The sequence below is a fragment of the Bombina bombina genome, chromosome 10 (genome assembly GCF_027579735.1).
Source record: "Bombina bombina isolate aBomBom1 chromosome 10, aBomBom1.pri, whole genome shotgun sequence".
NCBI lineage: Eukaryota > Metazoa > Chordata > Amphibia > Anura > Bombinatoridae > Bombina > Bombina bombina.
The window spans coordinates 187,441,884-187,447,883 of NC_069508.1; the positions used below are offsets into that span (position 1 = coordinate 187,441,884).

Here is a 6,000-nt window from a genome sequence, read left to right on the forward strand (position 1 = left end):
ACTTATGTATGATATGTAAACCGTCAGCTTATCGTTTTGATCTTCTGGTATAAATTAATGAATATGAATAGTGTGAAAGACCACAAACTCTCACAATCAGACCAGGTAAACAAGTTTATATTTCAAGGTCACTCAAGGACATCGCTAAACAGATCAAGCCAATTGCCCTATTGTAAAGATAAGTGCAAACAACAAGAGTTTTACATCATAGCAATTTTCTCCTGATTATTAGTATTGTAATCATCAAATTGCAAGTTGAACAAAGTAAATATTTACACCATATAACCATCTGAGTCACTAAAGAAACAAAATTGTATCTTTCATTCCCTTCCCCCATTGAAAAGTTATGTTGCATATACTTATTGTTTTATGTAAAGATTAATAACAATCTGCTTATTTGGAGTGAGATAATATATTGATCAGAAATTTAGAATATACATTGTAATTTCCATTTTTATTTATTAAAAATAGATGCATAACTTTTAAATATTTTTAGACTTTCGCATAAAAAGAGTTTTAAAAGTTACTAACCCTGGGGTACATTCTATTCTAGTTGAACAGAATATAAATACCTTTTCCCTGCATAATTCTTAAAGACTATGGACATTTCTGTACATTAATTACTTGATAAACTTTTCATCTAGGCTTCCCACTTTTTGCTGGTTGTGATCATTAGCATAAATTTGCATATATAATGATGCAGCATATGCCAGATCAAAAGCTGCAAGGACTTTATATAATACATAAATTGATCTCAGCTTACATTCCCAACACACTTAGAAGACGTATTACCTTATCAGGGCCTTTATTTCTAGTGTTATTCTATTATATGTACTTTGACCTAAACTTTATAAATTGTTTTTACTCTGGTAAAATAAAATAGAACAGTTTCTAACCCATACATTTTATCTTGCAGGGCAAAAACTGAGAAAATCTGTAGATTATTTTATATACCACCCTCTTTCTTATTTTATGAAGTAAAACGTTGCTTTCTATGCTGATGCCAATGCAACTCAAGGGAAAACAAAATCTTATGTAACACACAATTACATTTTTTTTTCAAAATTAAAGGGATATTAAACACAAAAAGTATATTACTCATTTAAAAGAGCACTGTTTAAATATTTTGAAGCAGTATATTTTTTAATTTAAAAAGTTAAGTTAAAACAGTTTTTTTTTTATTGTAAAAGTAACAGGAAGTGCATTCTATACAAACCTAGTGGTGGAATCTTTTAAAGGTTCATTGGCTGATAAGGAAGCTCTATTGACAAAGACACATCCACAAGCATGACAACAAAATGTTTTGCTTTATTTTGTACAACATCCTTTTTATTATACAGCAAACAAAAATATTTTAGTGTTTCTTTAAAGTACTACCACTAAATGCAGTAGAATCACATAATTAACAAGTGCATAATAAAAATACAAGACAATAACACCTACTCTGAATTTCATAGAAGCAGTAGATTATTTTTTTCTGGCAATTTTTTTTAATTTTCCAGCCCCCTGTATCAGGTGACAGAAATCAGCCAATCACAGACTAGTATACGTATACCCTGTAAGCTTGTGCACATGCTCAGTAGGATTTTGTTCCCTAGAAAGTGTTTATAAAAAGACTGAGCAAAACTTGATACTGGAAGAACATTGGAACATTTTTAAAACTGCTGCTCTTTCTGAATCATAACACTTTATTTTGACTTGAGTGTCCCTTTAAATATGTAGAATGGAATCATTATTTAAAGGACCAGTAAACACTGTATATTTGCCCCCTCCCCCAGCTCATCAACATTACTGGATGAGAAAACTATAAAGTGCTAGCACCAGTACCCTTCCCTTACTGTTTAATGATTCTGTTACTTAGCATAGCTATCTAGAAATATTGTACTGCTGAGAGATTGTCAACTGACGGCAGACACTTAGATAAACATTGTATGTACATACTCTCATTTCCATATGTAGCACACAGTATACAACACACAGAGATGTTTGCTGGCACAACAGATCCTATTTCTCACCAGTTTCATACATACAGATAGCTAAGTGCCTGGGGCATAGACAGATAATTAGATTTGCCCAAGGTCACTACGAGGTGACTTATGCTGGGTTCAGTAGCTTTGAACAAAGGCTCTAACACTATCACCAAGCGCCAAGTACATAAAATAAATTTATCATCTATAGAAAGATACAATTGTTGTCTACAAAAGAATCCTATGTTGCGTGCTACAGAACCAAAACAGTGTTCCATACAATCTATAAATGGCTACAACTGTAAATATTTACATGCAGATTTGGCATTTAACAAAAGAAACCAAGCGCACACCACCACCCCAGACCAGTTGAATTATCCAGGTGGTGCTATTTACAAGTGCCAAAGAGAGCTGCAAGCACAGAGTGCATAAAACCTAATTGCAGGTGGGGAGATACAAGAAACAGGTGGCTGAGAACACAGACAGCTGCAATACAAGGCTGATTTGTTAATAGAAGTTTTAATGATGTGTTAATTTTTTTTTAAATGTCTTTTATAGGGGGAAAATGTTTGTGTTAAAATCTGAAAATAAATAAAAAATGAAATCAACACTAGGCTATTAATATCAGCATACATTTGTTAGAAGACTGTAATAAAATGCTGAATTTAAGTCTTTTTTCAGTTTTAGATTATTTACCCAGTGAAATGTATATGGGGCAGGTCATGTGCTGCTATAAGGGATACACAGACATGTACAAGTGTCTCAGAGGAACAATTACAGTTAATTTGTTCCCTTAATCCTCAATTTATCTCATATGTTTCCTGAAGTAGAGGGACATTCAGTGCAAGTATGCAGGGTCAGATTTACATCTCATTACATTAAATTCCTCTGGTTTCTCCCTGGTTATTTAACTAACTTGTGCCGGATGATGCTACCACATTATTGCAAGCCCACAAACCTTTATCATCTAAAAAACAAACACACATATTTTAGATAAATAGATAAATACACTGTTTACATCATAAATATTTATGGGGGGGATTTTATAAATACTTTAAACAAACAACTTATATAAAATACAATAATATATATTTTGTCTTACGCGTTTTGGTTATTAAATTACTCTTTTCATAGAATAAACCTATAAAAAAAAATTGTAAGCCTTGTAGAGGCGTGTCCCCCCTCAACCAACAGAGATGTGGGTGTTGTTCTAATTAGCCAATCTGCATTAGTAAGAAGTGTTCAACCAATTTCAACGTAATTTTACAGCTTTATGCAACATTCTTTTATTTTTTCAGGCAATCAAGTATTTTAAGATGTTAAAATGCTTTTCTTTTTTGAGATCAATACATTTTCTCTTAGTAATGTCCCCTAAAGGTGAACCTTTAGCTTTCTCAGTAGAATCTCTAAATAACTACATTTATAAAACATGGAATGCAAGAAGAGGATAGCTTTATATTGCAAAGTTTTACCAGACTCAGAGGGGGTGGCCTTAGGCAGTTGCCACATTGTATAGTGAGAATTCTGGCCCTGCAAGTATGTCCAGTATGCAGGTCATAGAATTTACTCTGTTCATTACCGGTTAGGTCTATCATCTGTGTCAGTCTAAGACAATTTCAATATATACACAAGGAACATTAGCCAATAAGTATTCTAATATTAAACATATAAAAACCAGATGAGGCTTGTAATAAAATATATGAATTCACAAAATAACTACCTGTTATATTATTAATCATACTATTTAAATGCTTTATTAATACTATAATTGCTTTATTCATACCAACATATATATCAAACTATTTACCCATCATCCTATCACATTAGCTTCAAATACAGGGACAGTTTAAAAACAGAGGAATATAAAAGACACAGGGTGCTAAGATCTTCACGGTTACTATTCTGTATTTTATTTACATATAAATAATGCTAGTAAACTCTATATAGCAAACATATTACAGTTTTATGCAGTGCATTACAGCTAATGTGTGACACAGCAAGACCCAGAAAGTAAATGTCTGCGAGCCTTAGTATATCCTGCAAGCTGGACAAATATTTGCTCTAACCAGGCTACAGAAATACTAGATGGTTACATGAGAATCTGAGCAGTGCCAGGCTCATACAGAGCGTTAGACTACAGCTGATAAGCCCATACAACACCCCCTCCCCAGAAGCAGGTTCTTCTCCACCCAACTGGCGTGGGAAAGTAATTTCCATTTGCAATGAGGCACCAAGTCATGTACTATGTGGATCTTAACCCCTTCATCTAAATGAGCTGTAAGACATTGCTGGCACAGATATGAATACAACATATAAACAGCAATTGAACCACACAGGCAGCTTCCAAAAAGACTGAGAAATAGCCTGATATTACTATGTTGGCTGCATTCCCAGTAGAAGAAAAAACACACACAAAAAACTAACGGCTGCATTGAAAGGGTATACAATTGGCATGGCGAGCAGATACAGGAGGAGGTCGCCCAGTCTTGCCTGTGAATCAAAAAGCAATATGGAATTTCAGTAATTGCTTTTCAGTCACAGTAAAACCATCAATTGGAGGGAGCTGTTAAGATGCTCAGAGTCAAAATGTTACAGAGAAAAGCACAACCTGTAATGCTTTACTGTGATAACAAAGGGAGGGGGAATCCGTCACCACACCCTATATAAATAATAAAATACTGTAAATAGTATCTAACCATCTGTATAAAGCCATATATAAACAGCCAAATAAAAATATATATATATATGTATGAAAATGCCAGTCACCAAGCAAAAAGCCGAAGACCTGTCTGTGGCTACCAAATAAAGTGTATGATCCTCATCAGGCCAGCCTTAGCTTGCACCCAAGGGATTACCACTGGCATATATCTAGAAAAACAAGAATTAAACACATACTTATAGAATTAAGTCAATGTTTTACCCAACAGCAACTACAATCTAATACCCTTAGAACCTGTAACCGTAGGAATCCATGAGGATAGGATAAAGGGGGTCACTGTAATAAGGTGCATGTCTCAGTACAAGCATATAGGGAAGACAGACCTGGAGGAAGAAGCAGAAGTTTATATTCTCAAGGCACATGGTGTAATAAGACAACTCACTCTTCCAATTCCTTTCCAAGCCGAGGGAAGAGAGGCTGTCAGCCAACGTTCTCTATAGGAAACCAAGACAGATCTGAAGCACCTGCTTCCAGCCCTTTATATTGTTTTATTCCACACGAAAGAAGAATTACCTTGTATGTAAAGCCAAATAATATCCACCTTGTCAATGTTGTCCCTTTACTGATGTTTCCAACGTACAATTCCCAATGTTTTTTTGTTTTACATGGATTTTAAAGAAAAGTGGAAGAGATGTATCTGGCTCAGTTATTTCCAAAGGAGGCATTTAATCCATGATCTTACAAGAAAGGGCTTCATCTCCCTGCAATATCATCCAGCAGCATTTGTGACTCCTCTTTTTTTTGCAATAAATAAAATGACTGGGGGAGGGAGAGCTGGATTTACCTGAACCAACTCTCAGACTATCAGTTTCTGAACAAGATAGCAGAGAGCTTTTGCTGACAGTATTCCTACACACCCGCCCTACAAGCAGGGGTTTGGCTTAGCTCTACAATCCACGCCTTACTCATTCAGGAATGGCTTTTGTTTGAGTTTGGGGGAAAAATAGTTAACTCTTTCACACAAGCTGGTGCAAGCCTATGGGTTTATGTGACGAAAAACAAAACTGTGCAGCCTTTCTTGCTTTTTTTTAATATTTGAGAGCAGAATTTGAGCAGAAACTGGATAAAATCATATTCTCTTGTGATTCAGATACCTCTAATTGGACAGATCTACAGATGGTAGATTCTAATTTCAGTATCTACCATTCTAAAAAAAATAAAAGAGTAAAAATATGTTCAAAAATTCCTACCTCACTTTTTTTTTTACACCTCCAAAGAAAATTATATTTAGTCTCTAAGTAATGATAGATGAGGAACATTAATTGTAGTGTATTTGACCTAGATATTTTCCTGATGATGTAAAACACATTGTAA

At 34.5% G+C, this 6,000-nt stretch overlaps 1 protein-coding gene across 4 annotated transcripts in view; it reads right to left on the reverse strand.

Moving 5' to 3' along the window:
- Window positions 1-5,489, reverse strand: part of PTPRF (protein tyrosine phosphatase receptor type F) — a 496,653-nt gene extending 491,164 nt beyond the window's left edge. For 2 of the 4 annotated variants that reach the window (XM_053693598.1, XM_053693595.1), the window contains exon 1: window positions 5,010-5,489. The gene's annotated coding sequence lies outside the window, so the exon portion shown is untranslated. The remainder of the gene's footprint in view (window positions 1-5,009) is intronic. The other 2 variants (XM_053693596.1, XM_053693597.1) reach the window with 2 other exon arrangements.
- Window positions 5,490-6,000: the final 511 nt, after the last annotated feature.